The sequence below is a fragment of the Poecile atricapillus genome, chromosome 1 (genome assembly GCF_030490865.1).
Source record: "Poecile atricapillus isolate bPoeAtr1 chromosome 1, bPoeAtr1.hap1, whole genome shotgun sequence".
NCBI classification, from domain to species: domain Eukaryota; kingdom Metazoa; phylum Chordata; class Aves; order Passeriformes; family Paridae; genus Poecile; species Poecile atricapillus.
In genome coordinates, this window is record NC_081249.1 from 18,378,321 (window position 1) to 18,401,254 (window position 22,934).

Genomic DNA, 22,934 nt, shown 5'->3' on the forward strand with positions numbered 1-22,934 from the left:
GTCTTTTTCCTTCTGCTTTATCCAAAAGAGTGCAGAAGGTGGTGGCTAAGGTATGTCTTCTGAAGTACTAGGTACTCTTCTGGATGCCATTTGCCTTGGTGGTAGAGTTCATCCTTGAGCCATGTTTTAAAATGTAAAAATATGCATAGATAGAGGGATAACAGGTATCTGAGAATATCTGTAGACCTTTACGTGAAGAATCTTTCTTCTGCACTGGCATCTCTTACAGGGTGGCAGGAAAAAATCACATCCCTCTTTCCACTCTGTCACTGACAGCTGTTGCATATTATGAAACTAAATATCTAAGTGCTTAACGCCGTGTAGGGATTCTAGACTACGACATGCATTCCTAGCATCCAATGTGTAAAGCTTTTTATAGTTCCTGCCTGGTGTGTGTCTCTGGAGCCAAAAGGAAGGTTAAGTGGTTTTGCTTCTTCTGATATCAGACAAAGCTTTCAGTGAACAACTTTCAGGGCTTGAATTCAAAGGATATCTGAGATGGGACCTTGCATGACCAGACTAGCAGGAGTGGGCTTGCTGCCCTGGTGTATTTCTGCAGAGCAGTGCCCTGCAAAGCTGAGTAGGAAGGTTCAGCACTGCCCTGTCACGGCTCAGCTGAGCAGTGATTAGGTTTTCATTCCCAAATGTGTCATCTGTGAGATTTGCAGGCCATTTCCTTGATATAAGGGGGAAACTAGAAGAAAGTTGTGATTAAACTGCTGGAGTGATTGATGTAGTCAGTTGCTGTGATCCTGGCCCATGGCCAGCATCACTGGGAAGCTGCTGTGGGCAGCCTGGAAGCACAGGAAGCACAGGGATATGGAGCAAACAGGTAATGGGCAAATAAATGGGATGAGATATGTGAAAATGGAAGAAAAAATTAATATTCTGAAGACAGTGTTCTTTGCTGTGATCTTGTATATTTGTCCTATTGTAGTATGGATAATGGCACAAAGGGGAAAATTAACTTTCAGAGTTAAAAACAAAACCTGTGAAATATTGTTTGTGACATGATCAAGAGACTTTTGTGCTTTTTAAGAGAATGCAAAGACTCAGCCTCTAACTGCCTCTGCAGGGAGAGATGAGAAGCAACTGGGATCACAGCTGTGTTGAGTTTGTACCAGAGGATCTTAATTTCTTTACAGGCCTTTTTGTGAAACTTGCAGTAGACAAAGACCCAATATTTGTCTTTCTGGCCCCAAATCAAGCATGTTATAGTTGATTCTCCATCTTACTAACCTCCTCTGAGCTCTGCTGGAAGCCAGTTACTGACATTTGCACTGCATGGAATGTGAGTATTAGTGTGTTAAATCAGCACTGGCATACAGTGTTGTCAGCTCCTGTTTTTTATGAAGAAATAATCACAGTTTTTCTTTAAGTCTGTGCTCCTGGGTCTGTATGAGTATCTCAAAATTCCTTAGAGAAGGAAAGAAAAAAGGAAGAGAGAAAGAGAGAGAGAGAGAGAGGGGGAGAGAGAAAAAAAAGAGAGAGAAAGAAAGAAAGAAAGAAAGAAAGAAAGAAAGAAAGAAAGAAAGAAAGAAAGAAAGAAAGAAAGAAAGAAAGAAAGAAAGAAAGAAAGAAAGAAAGAAAGAAAGAAAAGTTGAAAATATGAACCAAATGTAAAAATCAAAAGCAAACTGAATAATAGAAAATGGAATATGCTTTTTGATGCTCCTGATTTTTGTGGCATGGCCAATCACTTTTCAATGCTTAGGCCTGGTAAAATTAGAAAAACTACAGAGAAGTGTAGACATTTCTTGCAGACCTTTCTAAGGAAAGAGAAGTGAGGAACAAAGGGGACATGAGAAGATCTTTGTCTTTTTCTCAGTGGGATGAGCATGCCTGTTATTGTGTGAAACAGAAGGCAGCAGTGTATGCCTGGTGGCCCTCAGAGCTTCAGGCCATTTGGGTGATTATTGGATAGCCATGGCTGGAGCCTGGGAGAACAGTACGTGTTATTACAGGGTAATAACTGTGGGGCTGGTGTGTGGGGTCTGGGCAGCTGTCCCTTCCAGGCTGCATGGACACAACTGACTCATTTCACAGGATGCCCCTCTGATGGTAATAACTTCTAGTCCCAGCTAGCTGGAAATGGATGGAAACCAGTGACCTGGAGGTGAAAGGTGCTGTATCCCATTCCAGTGCCCTGAGTCACTGGTGCTCTCATTACAATGAGCTTTCTGTGCCGTCTGCAGGGTCGCTCTTGCTTTGCTGCTTGCCAGCTCTGCCTCTGAGCTGTGGTTAAAACAAATGCACTGCTTTCCACACACTCTTCCCCTATGGACCCTTGTTTATTTTAAAGGGCACAGAATGTGTAGACTATGACTGTGTTGCTAATTACAAATATCACCTTTTGCTTTGTCTTTTCTCACTTTGAAAAGCCAGATCTTTGGTAAAGGCTGGAGACCATACAACTCATAGCAGAGAGTGTGTTGTGGGCTACCAGATGTGAGAACACAAGCTATGAGTTCAGTGCAAATTATTCCTGTTTCACATTTTGTCCCATTTCTTCAGCAGTGTGTCCCTGTATTTCCTGGAAGCTGGTAGCACTTCAGCCAAGGAAGTTACCTGCATACAAGTAGAACAGTTGCTGTGTGTAACATGCTGGTCTGGCCTGTAAGGTTTGCATCTTTGTAGTGTCCCTGAGACTACAGGCTTTAATACTGCCTGCATCTAAGGAGCAGCAGGGGAAGCTTGTCTATCTAACTGACATTGTCTAGACAAGTCAATGGCCATAGTGTACTGATGACCGAGGTGTTTACATGCATATGGAAATGTAGCTCATTATTTCTGCAAGTACCATTCAGCTCTGCTGTTACGCAGCTCCTCACCTTATCTAGAGTGGCACACGCTAGATAGACACTGCGTGCTATGTCAAGGCAGGACAGACTTATTGTGAGAAATCTACAGCACACAAGGCACGTTCAGGAAACAGTATTAACTAAAACTCTTTCCATCACCACTCAAAAAACATGGAAAATCTGTTAACTTAGTAAAATAATGTAAGAAGAATCAGGGGGGTCTGAATGAAACTCCCTCCATTGTGCTTCCCTTGTTTCTATTCTTGGGTTGGTTCATATTTGCCTGAAGTACAACACTAAAGCACAAATCCTCGTATGTGTATTTGCTCTGACTGGTTAAAACAATGCCTTGATACTATTTATTTTTGTGAAATGAATGCAGGCCTCTGTAGAAGCCTTGTGCCTCAGTGTTTTGCAGTAAAGGTCAGGAGTCTATTCATCAGACTTCCAAAGTGTTATTGTTAAAACATCTCTTTGCTATGTCACTGTTTTCCCTTTCCTCTCCTCATTCAAAATAACACATTGTCATTAGTGACTTATAAGGCTCTCCCTCTAAGCACAGCATATCCAGCTTTCCTTCATTTTTTTCCCCCAAGCTTCCTTCCTATTTAAACAAAGAATTGTTTTGGTCATTTGGGACTGAAATATAGCCTTGCTATCGTGAAAAAAAAAAAAAATCACTCTCTTTTATGGAGTGATTTATAAGCACTGTAGTTCTATTGCTGTTGTGAGCTGCAGCCTCATGATTTTTTAAAACAGTAAAGTTATATTCTAATATGGACATTGTTGCAATGTTCACTCTAACCTTTCTGTGGCTAACATGGCCAGAACTTTAGGCTTTTAATATATCAGTCACTTTATGAACCTTTGTAAGTAATAATTCAGCCAGAAGGAAGGCAGGAAGGCATGCTATTGTAATTCAGTAATGTAGTGTACAACTAATCCTCATACACATAATTGCATATTGTCACTTTCATTACATATCTTGATTTCAGGCAACTTTAACTTGGCTTTTAATTTTTTACTCAATGACTTTTAAAGTAAAAAAATGCCCATAAGATCATCCAGAATGTAATTTTCAGTTATTTGGACTCTCGTTTATTTCTTAGACAGTCTTTACACTGAGCCTGGTGTTGTGTCTCTGACGAAGTCGTGTCCTTTGTTAAAGTCACCATCTCTCATCTTGAGCACACTGACTGGTGAACCCAAAACTTATCCACTACATGCCAGAAATTAATCAGTTCATTACTAACCTACTTGTTTTGTTCAGATTTATCTGTCTTTATACCTTGAAATGGTTAATTCTCTTTGATTCTACTACACAACAAAAAAAAAATTAAAATATTTTCTTCTTGGGAGAGCATTTATTCGCCTATATAACCCTGTTATCTCTCAATCTCCATTTTGGAGACTTGAGCAGAGTGAGCTCTGTAGGTGTCTTGTTGAGGCTGAGAAATATTTTCTATGCCTTTTATAGCACTCTCATGAAATTACTGAATGGTTTCTGAAGGAAATGCAACTTACATGATCACAAGTGTCTGTCTAACACCTTCCCACACTTTTCCTCATACCTTACTAAATCCTTGGCCACTTTAAGTCCAAACTGTCAGAGGGGTGACAGTCTCATTATAGCCTGTATATTTAGAGTTTTATGAAAATAGTTGCACTGTGAGGAGGTGATACACATCTGTGCTACTGAGAAAGGAAAAGCAGCCAGAGCTCAGCCAGCTGGCCAGCCTGTGCCCATGGGCTGCCGAGCCAGCACTGCCTAAGCAGGGCCATAGTGAGAAGACAAACACATTAGGGACAGAAACTCCTACTGCATAAGTAGAATAGAAAGAAAGAAACAAAGAATGCAATTTCATAGGAAACCAACTTTCCTAAATTGTTTTATGAGCTGCAGAGCTAATCCTGAACATCAGGCATAACTACTGGATGGAATGCTCCCTACTCAGAAAAGACCTTCCTGTAAAGCATATGTAGGTGTTACAAATTTAAAGATGCCAGCTGTGTCAATCATTATTTTCATGTTGGGATTATATTTTCTCTTTTGGGATTTTTTACATCTCTATGCCTATTAATTTGGGCTTTGTTGATACTAGCAAACATGTTATAATTATTTGGCTAGAAATGTGCATTATTTGGCCAGAAATGTGCATTATTTGGCCAGAAATTGTGCATTATACTACACTCTACAGTGCTTTGAATAGAAGCCACTCAGGGTGAGACATTCAAGACTTTTCTCTGTCATGCTATGTGTCTACCATAACAACAGAATAAAATACTCCTACCAGCTTTGACCGTCAGCCACCTCTGGTAACAAATATATTTTTTGGTGACTCTTACTATCCCTACCATGTTATCAATTATTATCCTGCCTGTTGCCTTAAGCAATTAATAACACAAATTCTGATACCCCCTGCCCCCTCACAGTGACAATCCGCCAATTCCATCTGTAAATGTATGGACTCAGGAGACAGGCTATCATCTCTTGGAGGAAGCAGTTATGGGACAGTGTGTGTCAGCTGGAAGATGAAGGGCTCTGTGCTCCTTTAAAGAGGTGAGTTTCAATTCTCACGCTCTGTCATGTCAGTGATTTTGGGATGAATGGCCACCTGAGGTCAAGATGATTTGCATAGAAACGCTAATGATGGTACAGTGCAGTGTGTAGAGGTCAGGGATGTGCTGGTGATCAGCATTCAGGGAGCTCATGGAGCTACCGTCATGCACCTGGGAATGGACTAGAAAGTAAGAATGTAAAAATTGCTTGCTTGTAATTTTAGACAATTTACAGGTACCTATAAATATTTCCTTTGTGTCTGTATTTTTCAAAGAAAAGTTCTTTTACCAGCGTTGTGATGATATGAAGCTATATTTCTACTTGCAGAGGCTTTGGCTGATTCAAAGATCATTAACAAATTTTTTAATCATGTTAGAACAGCCAAATTTTCTGCAACAGAAAAAGAGGTTTTGACAAATTTTGTCTAATATTTTATATACATAACATCACACAAAAATATAAAAATATAAAATATATTTATAAATATATAACATGTAACACCATGATAATATATTGCTATATACTTTGTATGTTATATATGTATATTATAGCATCGGGTTCCTTGCTGCAGTAGCATTTTCATTTAGCATTTTTGATAGTTTTGAATTTGTTGTGTCTGAATGGCTAACAGAATGGTTGTAAGGAGGTAGTCAGAGTTGGCTTATTATGTGCAATAACCTAAAACTGTGAAAGGTACGCAGCATAAAACAGTGTTATTTGGTATAGAAAGCAAGGGGAGGTGTTATTATGAGCAGAGATAAGGGAAACTAGGCTCAAATGGATGGAATAATTTGTTCTTTGTTCCTCAGCTGTGGAAAATTTGCATCATTTGCATATCCTGAGGATATTGCAGGGCACGGGAATGTGTCTGAACTGGCCACAACATGTGTGTAAGTGTTTCAGGGAGAGCTGCTTGCAGTGGCCTAAAGGAGGGTCAGGGAGTGAGTTAAGGGTTTGCTGGTGTGGACAAGCAGAAACCCTGTTCTGGGCTCATTCTCTTGTGCTTCTGCAATGCCATGCTCCACAGAGGGGTAGGTGAGGAAACCTCAATCCCCATTGACTTTTGTCCTCAAAACTTTAACAGACGGTAAATCTGGTACACATCTATTAACTGCTGATTTGTTATAGTCACTGAACTTTAGAGTCCAAGGCTTGAATTTGTTGCATTTCATCTTCCAAGAACTTCTCATTAGCCATTATTTTTGTTCAATAATGACCCTTCTCACTGTAAATGTATGTAGGCTGTAATCAAGTAATTTCTTAACCACTTGAATAAACATAAATAGATAAGGTTTTTCAGTCTCCAGCAAACAGCTGCATTTTCCTGCTTTAACCATCCATCCCTAAGTCTTTGAAGATTTTCAGCCTCTTTTTTGAAGCTGGATCTCCCCAAAGGACACTGTTCTAGCAGTGTGCTTATGGGTGCCATATGAAAAGAAAGTGCCATCCCTTTGCTACTCAGTATTATTTCTGTTTCTTCACCCAAAAATCTTTTAAGCTTTTAAATATGAGGTGTTCTGCACAATCAGCTGTCTTGTAGAGCCCCAAGGCAGTTCCCCATTGTGGAGGGTTGATCTCCACTCATTCTTCCCAGTTGCCCAAGCTTCTGTTTTGAAAACACATTTTGCTTCACTGGCCATGGTGTACAGGAGAAACAAATTGCTCTGACTGCTCTTCTAACCTTTGTGATACCTACAAATTTTAGCAGCAATTCTGGACTTATTTTTAGATGATTAATGAAAATTATGATTCTGCACCTTCCCCACTGTTTTGAAAAGATCTTGTTTAAAGAACCAGTCCTTGTTTAACCTACCATATCCTCCAGTGGCTGCTAGAAGATTGCTTTTTTCTGCCGTTAATATGGAATGGCACACGTTGAATAGGAAATCACATGCTGCACAGTTACCTTAGAGTATGAAGTCTTCATACTTGCTTTTTGAGTGAAACTTGTTGCTTCTGAGAACAAAACTTGATTGATTTGACTTGGCAAATTTCCTTTAAATTATGGTCTGTAACCATTTCACAGCACAGCTGAGCATTCTCTAACTAATTAAGTAGTTTAGTTTAACGCACATTTTCCTGTGGCTCATGAATTTATCCTGAGAGTGCACACAAAGATTTCTATCATGAGTCATTGATCAATAAAGACTGAAAATTTTTTCTTTACTTTTTATTTTGCCCCCTGAATTAAATTGGAAAAGGGAGAACTTAGATATCAGTTGTTTTGGTGCAAATGCAAATTCCTTCTGGTGAATGAAAGAAAAAATTGGAGGGTGTGAATAAAACAAATGGGTTTTTTTAGACTTGATAGATGCATGGAGAACACCAATAAAATCAGTAACTTTGCAGGCAAAAGTATGGGTTTGGCAAAACACGATTTTCACTTCAAAAAGCTATTAAAAAAAAAAGGTGGGGGATTTTTTTGAACACTGGCTTCTAAAATATCACATACATTATTATCCGTCTGTAGAAGTTTGAGTGATAGCTGTGTGGTGTTTAGGAAAATTACTTTATTTTCTTTTAATTCACAGGAGAATAAACCCCTTTTCCATTTCTCCAAGTTCTTCTGAAATGCTTGTTTGGCAGTTGTTGAGAAGACAGAAGAAGGCCCGGGTGGAGAACTTCCCCGTGAAGTACTTCCTCTGGCTTGCATTTTCCTTGTTCTTGCTCCACACTATGGGCTAGGTACAACACAAATCAAGATGCTGGGAGATAGCTACACAATTTTGGAGGGTACCTAGTTATAAAGAACTTGATGCAAGATGAAGTTTTCATTTTGTATGCTTAAAAGTTAGCTTTTCAAGACTTTTGTATGTAAATACAAGGAAGCCTACACAAGAAAGTGCCTCGATTAAAACCCTTCTTTTAATTGCCAGCCTCAAATAGAGGAAGTTTGATTTCACTCCATGTTCTCTGGAAATACCATTTCTACTAAGAGAGCTTCACCTATTGCTCACTGATTAATTGCTTCTTTGTAGTTTGATATATATTGAAAGAAAGATATATATATATTATTATTATTATATATAAATGTTTCCATTCTTTTGTAATTTATACAGACAACAGAGCCATAAGTATGAAACTAGCACAACACCTAGCAGTAAAATGCCTACGATTTGTTATGCAGTTAGTTTACAACTTTAGTTCCTTTTTCTTAAGAAATACAGATTCCTTTAAAAGTAGTTATTTAGCATTAACCTCTGGTCTTCTTCCTCTCTGAGTCAGCTGCATTGCTGCTGTTCATTTGGAGCCAATGGCTGCCAACGAGACTCTTATGTGGGAAGCACATTGTACACCATGGTATTGAATCACACTCATTTTCCTAAATAAGGATCTACCAAGGCTTTCATAATCACGATATATTTTTTCATACTGTCATGGCTTTCCCTCCAGTCTCCAAGAGGGAACAAGAGAGCTAAAGTAAACAATTTTTTCCCTAGATTTTTTTCAACTTAATATACCTTCTATTATAGTAGTAAAACAGGAGGACAACATACTGTAGGAGTCTGAAAGAGACAGCATATGCACAATTCCCAGAGTTTCTCTGCTAGTTTAATGACTGATAGACATGATCAGAACAGAATTCACAAGGCAGACTGCTCTTAACAGTGCCTGTAAATAATAATGCTGCTCCCTGTGCTGTAGAGCAAGAGTAATTGTCCCTCTGTCTGCCTTTGATAGCAGACAGATAGCTGGGAAGCTTGTCATTCTCTCCTAGGTTGGTAAGTGCCTAAGGAGTCTGGGATTCAGATTTAAGTCAAAGGAAGAAGATTCCTTTGAAGAGATTTTGAATAGAGATACCTGCCTGCAATTGAAGTGTCTTGCCTCAGCCTATGTGAGTACAGAGACCAAAAAGAGAGGTTCCTGCCGTAAAAACCTGTAAGGGCTTAAGAAAAACAACTGTAGTGTGGAGAAGGGCACCGACATCTTCCATAAAAAAGATTTTCCCAACACAGGCATACAGACAGGAGCTAGAAGGGCTGTGTCATACCAATGGGCTCCTGGATGGGAGTGCACAGTTTTCTCAGGAGTGTGCTGACTGACATCCACAGGTCAGTTCTAGAGTCCAGGATAGCAAAGACACCCTTGTGATTGTGTACCCAGTTAGTTATGGGGAGATGATGTACACTTCATTTGTAAACAGTATAAACAGCTATTCTCTCTCAGTTTCATGGGGTGAAATATGTCTGATGGCTGTTTGGTAGGAAAAGCATTTATGTCTGGAACTGGGTCTGTTCTTTTGCCCTGATGAATTCAGATAATGTCATTGGCAATTTGTCTATAAGAAGGGCTGTTACAGCAATTAGCTTCTAACTTGCATTTCACATTTTCTACTCATTATCTTTGATAAATGAAGAGTGCTTAGGATTAGAAGTGCCTTCTGAAATGGAAGGGCTTAACCACGACACCTGTGCATGCAGACACAAATTGAAATCCCTGATACAATGTTTGCTTCATATCACCACAGTTCTACCACCTGCTAAATTCCTTCACTCCAGTACCATGTCAAGTCACATCCAGTGATCAGGACATTCATGACCTACCTGGGAGCTTAGACAAGCGGAGTAAATTCACACTCTTCCTCCACTGCCTTGCTTGCTTTCCTTTGCGTGACAAGATGAAATGTGTGCCAGTGGACTGGAATAAAAGAGAAAGCCTCTTGAAACTTCCTTGACATGATGAGGATGGCATGGTGTAGGGAAACAACTTTCTGAGTTGGTCAGAGGTCTAGGGTGAGCCTTAAAAAACATTGCTCAGCTTATGCTTAAAACATCTACCAAACTGGAAAACAGTCATAACCCTCAAACACATCCATCACCACTCTAAATCTTTCTCTGATTAAACTGCTTGGAATTCTACTTGGCTACGATAAAGAACGGCATTTGAGAAAGGTCAGAAGAAACATTTTCAAGTTCAGTCTTCTGGAATAGACATGTATTTAGATTTCTCAGTCATAGCATGTTGAGCGCTACTGTGTCTTCAGAGCTCTGCTTTTCTGGTGAGGAAGATGACTGTATGTAGTAGGCTCAAACCTGTCTTCCCTTTGCCCTGCTCTTGTGGTACGGCCACAGAATGAAGCTCCCTCGCGGCTGGGTTGGTGCATTCTGTGGGCTGCTCCAACTGTGATCCCCTGAAATGGCTCCCCCTGGATCCCCTGACTCTGTGAAGGATGGCACTGTGCTGGGGTGACAGCTGGGTGCAGAGCAGCTTGGCTGACCTTACTCACTCCACTGGGACAGGGTTGGCTGGCACTCCTGTGCCAGTGCTGGTGCGGTGGCTGTGCAGTGGCACGCTGGACAGCCAGCTCCTTTAGAGCACCACTTCTTCTGCCCATGGCTGGAGAACCTCTGTAGACTAAAGGGTGTTCTTTAAAAAACAATGGATATAAGAAACCAAACTCAACCTGTTTGTTCTTCACATGGTATAAACTAATTTTAAATAGTTCAGCTCTATCCAGCTTGTTGAAACTCTTCAATGTGCAAAGAATAAATCCCGCCTTCTCAGCAGAGACCTGAGCATTAAGGCTTCTGTATGTCAGAAGCTGTTCTCCAGACAGAGAAATGCACTTGAACTACTGCAGTTATTACTTGACTACCACAATAACTGGTTGCAGACAAACCTGTGGAAAATCCACTGTTTTGTGTTTGCTCTTTTAATGTGAGTACGGCAGCACTTGAACCAGAGAATGGAGAACGGAGCAGCTGAGCTGCAGAACTACAACCTGAGATAATTCACACAGTGTTTTGAGTCCCCTTCCTCATCACTAATAGAATTCCTGCTAAACTCAATTACTCCCACCCAAAGCTGAATTAACTTCCCTCTTCACTGTAAGTTTTTTTGCTCTATCACTATACAAACTAAAGGGAAATGATTTTACCAAGTAAAATACTTCCCTGCCTCAGAGCTTCCCTATTGACCATAGCTAGGTGCTCAAGTACACATGTCAAGCCACTAGGGCAACATTTTCAAATACAATACCTCTGGGTTTTGAATTAGATATTAGTTGTCATTGCTATTAAGTGCCTAGATGACCTAGATGACAGGGTGTGTCTGCCTTTTAAAAACGTTTAAACTGCTCTGTGAAATAAAGGGAGCAAAGGCTGTTACATGCTGTGGGTGCATATTGGGTCTCTGTCTCCTGATCTTCCACCAAGCAAAAAAATGCCTCATTGATGTGGACGGTTTTATGTGAAGAGCATTCTGTAGAAATTAGAGTCCAAATTAAAACACTGGCTTTAATCAGTGAAGGAGAAATACTGGGTAGCAGAGAAGTAGGATCTTACATAAGTCTCCATGTTTGAACAGTGGACAGGACTCAAAAAGCCAGAAAATCGTGCCACTTTGTATGTACGGCTGCTTTGCACATGCAGCTCTATTTGTCTGCCAGAGTGATCCTGACAGCAAATCCACAGTTACACACTTCTTGGCAGGAAAACTTAATGTATGCAAGGGAACAGCGTGGAGAAGCAATCTTATTCCTTGCAGCATACTTGGACTGGCAAGTCCTGGTGCACATAATTCTCCTCACCTGCACAGAGCAAAGACCAAATGGAAATTATGTCTTAATGGATCAAATGTTATCTTCTTACTCCTTTACATCTTTTTTATTGGTAATAAACAAAAGGAACTTGTCCTTTAAAAATGACCACATTGAAGAGCAATCAAAGTAATTGTTTAGGCTTTGGTTACCCTTTTCTGAAAGCTATAGATGACTTCGTGGGACATATCTGAGAGGAAGGAGACTGTCCTATGTTTATAATCACCAAGGAGTGGTTAGCATGGACAGTACAAAGAAACATATTTTAAGTAATCTGATAGCTCTGTTTTTTAATTATGTATTCCAAAATGAAAGCAAAGATGAAAAATGTGTGTCCTCCCCATATAATATCTATATTATTAAGACATTTTCTCCTGTTCAGTGCAGGTAGGGTTTAACCTTGAGATATTTCCTATAAAAGACATGGGAGTTTTGGACTGGAGCAAATGGAACAAGACTCATAATTAGCCTCTTCTCTGAAAATGTTTGTATATCAAGGCTTGAAATGCTTAATGATATTCTTTTAAAATCCTTTGCATTCACTCTTATAGATAGGAAGTGGAATAAATGCATTATACCAGCAATAACACTAGAATAAGGCAAACCAGGACACTGTAAGGTTAAATATAGAATATGAGTAAAATAACTGTGCATATGTTTGTTGCTGCACAATTCAAGGAATTCTGACAAATGGAACATAGTCAGTCCAGTGAGAAATACCAAGGCAAGCCAGGAATGTGTTGTTAGGCAGCAATGACATCAGCCTACAGCTCTTGCCAGCCTCCCTCTGTCAGGTCCACAGTTCCAGATCACTGCTCTAAAAGGGTCACCACTCCCTTCCCGTTAAACCACTGCACAAAGGACCAAATCTAAAAGTGGTTGGCTGGGTTTTTTTCCATTTTACAAGAATGTATTATGACTACCAGACATTTAATATGCAGTGAACTTGTTTATATGAACAAAAATATTCAGCCTTTAGATGGATTCCCTTCTTCTTGCCCTACTGTGGTACTCACTTCAATTTTGTTTGTTTCCCTCAGAGCTTGCTAAAACTGTGAGGGCTCACATTTTGACACCTAGTTTATCCCCACCACAGTGTGATTTGTTACCTCATACTTTTTATCTGCATTCACTCTCACAACTGTTTCACTAGGTTGGTTTTGAGACTATATAATGTGTAAATTCCTTCAAAAAGAATCTATCTCTGTGGGGGGTCAAGTGGATGAGGAAGCTCTTGGCTAACTAATGGTTTTTGCTTGCTTGGCTTGTTCATTTCATAAATGGTAGAAAATATTCTTCACTGATGACTGATTTACTTTCAGTAATGTAAGTTTAAAATGTTAGAAAGTACTGTGTGGGAAGTGGAATTTAATCTTCCCAAAGGAGACACTGGCCTTCCATTTTCAGATATTACTTCAAATGTACCTAAAAATCATCAATGGTTAAACAGAGCTGCTTCCAATAATGTTTTGATGGCTTACAAAGGTCAAACTAAAGGTTAGTTTAACTATTTTAAGTTGCATAACCTTCAAACGACAGCGACAGCTGAAATAAATCAGTAATTTTACATAGCAATCAATACAATGGCATGAGAAGGGATATATAATTTTCAGTACTCACTGTAAAATCCATGTGGAATGTTTTTTACCAAGAGAGATGTATTTTTACTTCAGGGTAGATAATGTGCTTTTCTATAGTTTTGGAAAAAATTCAATAAAAGACAAAATATTTCAATTTTACCATGAAGCAAACTGATTCTGTCCTGATTGACAGTTACTGATTAATCTGTGAGTACACCTAGAGCTTCCTTCTCTTTTTACGCTGGAATAGCTCACAAAAATTAGTATTAATGCTTGTTGGCATTCATCTAGGTAAGAAATGTGAAAACTAAATTATTTCATTTATTTTTGTACTCAGTGGGAGCTAAAATCACAGACACTCTGTTAGAAGGGTTTTTTCCATTCTTTGTTTCTATGAAGCAGCATCTTGTCATATAAATGCTGTCATAATTTTGAGGTGAACATGTTCAAGCCTGAATTCTTGACAAAGGTAGGAATTTCAAGTCTGCTTTAAAAAAAGAGGAGTAAAAAAAAGAGCAGCCTCAAATGTATCATTGACTGAAAGATGATCTTACAGCTGCAGCTGCAGTTTTGGATTTGGAAGCCTTGTGGTCCCTGCTGTTTCTTCTGTAGTTGTCCTCAGAGGTGTTTCACCTGTTTGATTCTGCCCTCCGTTAACCCTGACTCTTACCTTAGTCTGCAGATAGCTCCATTCTGAGTCACAATCATTTTCTCACAGCTCTACCACATAAAGTCTCAGCCTTTTAAGAATGAGGTTATCATACTTATTTGTATCTGACATTACAGTAGCAGATGCCATGAACACAGACATGATTTTATGTAGGAATTACATGTGGACTTTTGAGTGCACATCAACAGCCTAGAAAAATAGTACTAGAAAAACATCAATAAAATAGAACATTAAAAAAAATATGGGAAAATATAAATTTTTAAAAATAACAGTGCAACTATAAACTTCTGAGTATGTTGAAGTGGAATATAGCATGGCCCATGTTTTTATCTTCCCATGTCATCCCAAAAAGTTTTAAACACATGTTCAAAAAGTCACATTAAAATACATTAGCTTGTTTGAAAGAAGGATGTGCCATAGTATTTTTTGTAGAATCCTAGCATTTGCTTGAATTCCAAAATTAACACTTGAATAAGCTTAAATAATTAATCAAATAGCTGAAAAATAAGACCTAATTTTCTTTCTTTCAGGATTACACACCCTTATTTACCATTTATTTTAAAGCATTGAATTTATTTGTAACAAAAAATATATTTTCCCCTTTTTAAGGAGATTAAATATTTCCTGAATCAGCATTATTTTTTTTTACTAACTTCAGATTATTTGAATCAGCATTTGGGGGAATTATTTTTATAATTATTTTTTTCAGATTTTATCCATCACTAGTTTGGATATACCAATCTTTGTTATCATGCATATCAGCCTAGGCAGTTAATTAGTCCTGGAAGTTAGCCATTTTTAAAAATTAACTTAGTATTGATTCATCCATATTTTTTTCAAATGTATGTTTGAATTATGTACTACTTTCTTTAGTCATTGACTAGAGCAATTAATGGCATGCATGAGGTTTTCTCTTCATAAATATCATTAAAAATTCCTCTCTTTAAATGGAAATAGAGCTCCATAAAGCTTGTTCTGTTGTGACACAATTACACTGGTTTTCCTGCTCCAGCTCCTCGGGAAGGCATATCCATTAAAGAGTCATTAGATAAAAATGCACTATTCCTCAGTGGGAATAAGAACCCACTCCCCAAGGCATGGGAGCACTCTAGGGGACAGGCTGAATGCAGATACTTCCTTCCTCTCAGTGACTATTGATCTTTCACTCCTTCCTGCAGGCTGATGTGGCTCCAGCGCACTGACACCAGCGCCAGTGAGAGTCAGGCAAACCCAGGGACAGACTGGATTTCGCTGTCTTCAGCTAGATCTGCATTAATAGATTACATGGATGGAGATCTTCCTGGTGCTTGAGAGAAAGTTGGTTGATGTGGGCATATCTAATACCATGGACCATCTTCAGAGTTTATTAGTCTAGACAAACCTATCCCACTGACCAGAAATGTTCCTATGCACTGTTCCATTTGCCAGTGAAAACCCTGGAAGTGAGGGTGAAAACAAACAAGTCCCAAGGTTCTGAGGTGCCCTGCAGAGGCAAGATGACTTGGGCAGGCATGGTTACAAAAACTCCTGCCATTAGCCACTTCCAAATAAAAATGGGCTTTGGGAGACTGTTTTGGTACAAATATCTTTCTTGGATGCAAGTACCTAAATGCAGCCCTGGAGTCCTGGGCTTCACTGCTCTTCCAAGAAAGCTTCACAGTGATAATAGTGCAAAGCACCACAGAATACCTGAAGAGGAATGATTAACCTTAAAGACAGGGCCACAGTGATGCCTTAAGTTCTAGCTTTCATATTTTTCATATTCTGTGTTGCCTAGGTTTGAGCTTCATATTAAATGTTAGTGAGCTCTCTTCACAGAGTAGGTAAACAATTCCTTTTCCAAGGACAATTGTTACAAGTTTCAGGCCCAAAAGCATAAACAACATTGGACTGAAGAGAGAAAACAAGAGGGATGGGACTTCATAACCTGAAACAGTGATTGGACAATTAATCCTCATATGCAGATGGACCAAAACTTATAAAAATGTGAGACCTCATGACCAGTTGTCCATTGTGTGACCATTTAGATCCATCTTGGGTGTAGCCCTGGCTACAAGAGTACACTCTTGTACTGCCCAAGGTGTATCCTTTAAGGCCTTTCAATAAATACCTAGCTTATTCTTAACTCTGTCTAGCCTCTGTTCTAGGTCAGCCTTCTCAAGGCATCAAGCAGGGCATTGCTAATGCTGGCTTTAGGCACGGCTGTGGAGTTTGTGTGAGTGGGAGCACTTGGCCAAACACAGCACAGATGGCGTTGCAGAGGAGAACACCCTGCAGGAACACTATTGAATGGCTACTGCCACAAAATTTTAACATTTTTTGTGGGGCCTTGTTTTACCTTCTGAGAGGAGTCTGCATCCCTCATCTCAGTGGGAGGCTACTTCATGTCTGTGAGCCAGCCATGATATAACAAGGCATCCTAATATGGGAATTTTCCTGGTCAGTCTGTGAGATAAGCCTTCATAACATCTGATGAATCCAGCTGGAGAAATTCTGCTTCATGGAGCTGCTGTTAGTGGAGCACTGTTTACTTCCAGTTTTCTAATATTCAGCTGGGGTGGATATGCAGACTTCAGAAACATGACTTTTTCAGTGAACTGCTAAAATTCAGAAATTAATCTCAGAAGATGCAATTCACAAAAAGAAAGCAATAAAACTTTTCCTACAGCTGTTTTCTCATGACCAAGAGCCTGTGTACTCCACAGACAGCGTTCTAGTTGACTGTCCTGCAGGTAGACTTAAAGAATGTCTTTAGGTTACCATCTTCAGCTTTCTCTTTGTTTCTACATTTTCCCTAGCTTCTGTATAAGTAGCTCAAGGTGAAATTTCAATATAGCAAATGTAATATTTTATTTTTAGATAAAATCAGATACAGAAAAAAGGAAATGGTTAAAAACTCCCTCTGATAGTGATGTTAGACGGAGGGCAAATGCTGTGTTTATTTGTATAAAGAACAATGTGAGAGAAAAAAAGAAAGAAAAAAATTATGCAAAATATTTCTTTTCTAAATCTCTTTGTATGTTTCTAAATATCTGTTCCCATTTCTCCCTCCCATTGCCTTCCATTCCAAATGGAATGGCTGTTTACAGTTGTTTTGTAAATGAGATGGCAAAAGGTAAAAAGCCTTTTAACCTTTATTCTGCATTAGTTTACAATGCAGGGTATCTGACCACAGCTGCTCTCTGGATTCTTATAGTAGATGAAACAAAAAAAATCAATGGAAACTTGTACTGCTACTGCAGTTCAGTTTTGCATATCATCTTTTTGAATTCCAGTTTGTTCCTATATGCTAAAGTACTGGGGGTTTTCTTATCAGGAGTAGCTTTGTCTGCTGATTTTATGGGCAAGATTTGCAATGAAGCAGTGAGTATGGGTGATTTCCAGTGTTCATGAGTGTTCATGATGAGAAAGTCCCAGCTGCAACATGACTCTGGATCCTATCTGTAGTTTTAAGACAATCTCAGATCCTAGAAATGAACAACACTGACTTTTGTCCTAGTAAAAAATCCAAAACGTGTCTCCCCTCATGACACAGTCTTCAAAGAAAACTTGACCCTGGCTATGACATTCTCTCACGCACTGAGTTACCAGCTTTTTGTATCCCATGGACATGACAGGTTTCTGACTGATGTTTGCTTCAGACATATACACAAAGTGCCTGAGGCACCCGCTGAGCCGAAACAAAGAAGCCTGGGAAAGGTCTCCCTATATCTATTGTTTTACACTGACATCGGCCTTTCCATTACAAAGGCCTTCAAAACCTAAAGTAATCAATAATGATGAATGTGGTTTTTCCCTGTGTGCATCTGAGACAGATGGAGAGTCACTGTGGACAACAATAGCCTGCAGGCAAGGGTCTTGACATGGTTGTTTAAAAACATCCCAAAAACCGTACATAAAAAAAAGGTACCAAGTTTTGTGATGTTTTAAAATATTTGCCTGCGTAATGACAGATTCCTTCATCAAGCAGTAACTGCACTGCCTGCTTGCATGAGGATCAGTGCTGTTGCTGAGCAGCATCCATCTCTCAGAGAAATGGCTGTGTTTTTCTGCATGATTTTCTCTCTCTGCATCTCTGTTCTTTTCCAAACTCTCATTTTCCAAGCTTTCTTTACCCCTTTCTCCATGTCTCTGTTCTCTTGCTTAGGCTGGTTCACAACATGTCTGTTTACAGAGGCATCATGTAGCTGAAAATATATACCTCAGTTAGTTAACCTTGGGAAGAAACTGGTTATTGACTATGCTGCAGTTTTAACCTCCTTACACGTAACTGTGTTCACTTAGCATCGGATGGAGGGAGCCATCCCCGTGGCCTATCCTCAGAGAGGCTGCAGGTATCACCATGATGAGCATGGACCTAAGAAAGCAGTCTTGCCAAGGGGCCAGGAGCTTGGCTTCACGTTGAGAGCAGATGCTTGTGTCTACCTTATCCAGTCCCTGCCTGCTCGCATTTGTTCCACCCACAGCACATCTCCCCTTCGGCAGAGGCATATCCCAGTCTTCTGACAAATGCAAACAAAAGGAAAATCGAAGCAGACTGCAAATGATCAGAACTTCATTATTCTCCCAGTACTGCTTTTGGTTTTCAGTTGCTTTAGTGTTCTTCTGTAATTCCAGTAGAGTTGCAGATTGGTAGTTTGGACAGACGATGATGAGTCCTTGGCAAAACCTATAAAAGCATTTACAGTAGCGCTCACCTAAGGAGATTATTTTAGTAGCAGGAGCAAACAGAAATACAAATGTGAATCTCTAAAGTTGGATTTGGTCCTCATTTCCAATGAGATTAGAAAGAATCTTTCCTGGTTAATTGTTAATAACCTAAAGCCCAATGTAAGCATATTAGCAGGGCTTTTTTATTACAATATATTAGTAAATAATCAGAAACTGGCCTTATAATATTTTTTACAGAATTCAACAGATTGTGCAGTAATAGATGTAAATTGGGAGCTATTGCATGAAGGGAACAAGATACCTTAATGTTTTAACTGGCATATTGATCTTAAGGTGGCTAGCTTTGCTTCTGAGCATATGATCCCTGCCCCACCCATAGGCAATCTGAGCTGTGGGAACTGGTCCACTGATCACCTAAAAGGATATATAGCAATGCTGTCCTGCTTTGCTTTTCTGGTCAAAGACACCTGCTCTCAGTCATCTGCAACACCTTAACTGAATTACTGACTGTTGTCTGACTAATATCTCTCTGCATTGGAGGGGAAAAAACCCCATTGGAGACAAAGTTTGTGACATCCAGTGAATGCTTCTTAATTCCCAGATTCTAATTTACATGACCCCCATCCATGAGTGTGTTTCCAACCTTTTCCTTCCCTTCTTTTCTCAGTATTACAGCTCCAGAAGAACCCATGTGGGTTCACTTCAAGACCCACTTCTCCCACACCAGCAGAAAGGAAAGAGGAGGGCTGGCACTTTTAATAATTTATTCCAGCCTTACCACATGGGAGAGGCGGGGAAATTGAAGACTTCTCTAAATTAGTGGGGCTGCACTGTTGCAAATGAAGGCACCGTTTAGCTCAGGATCATGCTAATTCCTCCCTGTGGACAGCCTTTGGAAGAAAACAAAAAGTGCACTCAAAGACAGATTGCTTCCTTTACATTAATAACAAAAGTGTTTATTCTAGTAAAAAGTTGGAAAGAAGTAATTAGACACTTCAGGGAATATGTTAAATGAAAATGTGCTTTTGTTTATCCTGGATTACAGATAATTGACTAAATTGCTGTACTTTACTTCTTGTGGTCACCAGTGGCACAGTGACCCAGTTGTGGTAATGCTCCTCTGCCGTGCTCTGGAAAATCCGATAACCCCTGTGGCTGCCCCAGGGAGCTCATCTTGTCCTGTGTGCCTCCTCCAGGGGACTGCCATGGAAAGTCCCCTGCTGCTTGCAGCTGCTGGCCACAAGGACAGCGAGCACGGCATGTCTTGCTGTGTGAAGGGAAAGGGATGGCAAGAGGAAAGTGGTCCTTAAAGTAATTTCTGTGGCTTATTTGTAGTAATTTTATGTTTACAATCTGTGTAAAAAGCCTTCATCCAAATCTGTTTGGCAAGCTAGTTAGCAGTGCTAGCCCAAAAATCTTTGTGTCTAATCACTACCGATCAGAAAATATGAAGGAAACAATAAGATGGACAAACTAAAATGAGCCTATGCAAACTTTACTTTAAAAATAATTCTTCATCATTTTATGTTTTGTCCTAAAGCTGTGCCTAGTCCCCATACACAGATATGTGTTTGGATTGTCCGCTTCCACCTTTCATATACCAAACTAAGCGCTGAGCCCTTGCATCTGAGGGATGCCCAGACACTGAAGTGGGTGTCAGGTGGTCCTGACAGCTTTCAGCAACCTCAAAGCCTCTTGCTTGAGGGTTGGTTTTCTGGAGTGTGAGGCACTGTGAGTGTGCTGTAGCTTTGCCATTTATGTGTGTGTACTTTTGGGCACACATTGTGACTCTTGGGGATCATCCTATGCAGGGTCAGGAGCTGGACTTGACCAACCTTGTGATTCCCTTCCAACTCATCATCTGTGATCCTGTCATCTGTCTATCTCAAACCATCTGGTGCTCTGAAGTCACTGATATCTTTCCTTTAAGGAGATTTGACAAGGTTTCTTAACAAAAATGAAAGAAACATTGAGAAAGTGCTACCCTTGCCTCATTTCAGTCTGGTATGGCCTCTAGTGTAGCCCCAGCTGTTCTTATTGTTGGGGGGGGGGAAGGGAGGGAGGGAGGGAGGGAGGGAGGAAAGAAGGAAGGGAGGAAGGGAGGAAGGGAGGAAGGGAGGAAGGGAGGAAGGGAGGAAGGGAGGAAGGGAGGAAGGGAGGAAGGGAGGAAGGGAGGAAGGAAGGAAGGAAGGAAGGAAGGAAGGAAGGAAGGAAGGAAGGAAGGAAGGAAGGAAGGAAGGAAGGAAGGAAGGAAGGAAGGAAGGAAGGAAGGAAGGAAGGAAGGAAGGAAGGAAGGAAGGAAGGAAGGAAGGAAGGAAGGAAGGGAGGGAGGGAGGGAGGGAGGAAGGGAGGAGTACCTATTCTAATCTGTACTATAATTTAAAGTTTTCTCTCATCCCTTAAAGACTTGTACTTGGTTCTAAAAACAAAGATGTACCCTAAAAAACCCTAGTGATAATCAGGTAGAATTACCCATTCTCCTTGGATACTTCCCCATTTTTCTTTTCCCTGACCTCTATCCAAATTTTTTAAATTGTATGTTTTGAAAGTCTGCAAACTTGTATGTACTGAACTAGCTGATTTTAGATAAAGCACCAGGTTGAATTCCATCATCACAGCCTGCCAGTCAGTGTCCCTTCTTTCCAGTAGTCTGAGATCTATAGCTCAGCTTTCTGCAGCATGGATGGAGAGGAAGGCGATAATTTATATCAAAAGGTAATTGGTCTCTCTTGCAGATCATTGGTTTCATGCTTCTATTAAGACATCTTTCATCAACCAGTTGTAAATTTCTATCTTTAGATAGTTTTAACTCAATGTGTATTTCCTCCTCTGCCAAAAATACTGCAGTGACCTTCTTTTGAGATGGGTACAGCATGGGCATCATTAACAAGTTCCACACCTTAAAGGAAAGCCTGTAGGTTTTTGATGAAGCAGAGGTGAGAAAGCACTGGTGTGACAAAAAGTGCCACTAAAAGCATCTGTTGCTATAAAAAGCAATAAAAGTCTGTAAACCATGAACAGAGAGCAGATGCACAGTCTTGGTTGGCTGGTCAGTGCAAACCCTGCCAGCTCTGAGCTCTTCTCCAAACCTGTCAGCAGCATCTCTGTGTTGTCTGGGCTGAGCTTGGGATTTCTCAGGTTCCCACAGTCAAATCCTGCTAAGCGACAGGAACTAGAAACAGATGAAGGGACACCATGTGTCAGCCCCATGAGACATGCTGAACACGGGGACTGGCCATACCAAGTGTTATTCCTAGGAGAGATGGGCATCCTGTGAACAGTTTCTTGATGGACTTCTCCCAGTAATTAATTGCATGAATGTGTTGTATTTTTTCTGTCCTGTATTAGGCAGATTTAGGCTGGTTGCAAAAATGTGTGGCCACAGCATCTTCTGTGTACTTCTCTGTGTCAGACTACAGTCATTAAGTCCTAACCATTTCTGTGGCATCATTAAGTCAACCATCTTAACTTAATGAATCCGCAAATGATCAATGAATTGACTGCCAATGGTAGATGCATCATTACAAACTGAAGAGAGGGAACCTGTTCTTCCTTAGAGATTCAGTTCCTTGAAAAATTAGTGGTGGCAAAATAAACCCTAAAATGAAACTTGATCTGACTCCAGTTCTTCCCAGCTGGCTCATCTTTCACAAGATGCAAGGGCTACATCCCCAGTGGTGGGCTGAACAAGGCCAGGACTGTTCTAGCAGCTGGCAGGGATTAGCCACCTCCACCCACAGTATCACCTCTCTCCCCCCAGCACGGAGTGGCTGCAGGAAAACAGCAGCTGGGAATGGTCTCAAGGCTCTGCTAACTCCCAAACCACACCTGCAGATTGTGATAGTAGGGTGTTCTGAAGGTTTGCCAGTAACTGTTCTAATAAATTAACAATACACATGATTAAGTTTCGAGCACTAGGAACGTACCTTGACACTGTAATAGATATACTCCAGTAGATATAACCAAGCAGCCTAAATTCTGGACAAAAAGCTCTGTATTTGCAGCCTACAGTAACTGTTATCTTGTGTCACAGACACCCTCACTTTGGATTTCTGAGGCACACTGGAAGCTGCCACATCAACACACCACGTGGTTAGGCAGACGTTTGATCTGT

At 40.2% G+C, this 22,934-nt stretch overlaps 1 long non-coding RNA gene across 1 annotated transcript; it reads left to right on the forward strand.

Annotated features, from left to right (window-relative positions):
* The first annotated feature begins 803 nt into the window (after positions 1 to 803).
* LOC131574858 (uncharacterized) lies at positions 804 to 8,198 on the forward strand. The gene is made up of 3 exons (XR_009276599.1): positions 804 to 832; positions 5,235 to 5,361; positions 7,893 to 8,198. It is a non-coding gene; the product is annotated as an uncharacterized LOC131574858 (long non-coding RNA).
* The last annotated feature ends 14,736 nt before the right edge of the window (positions 8,199 to 22,934 follow it).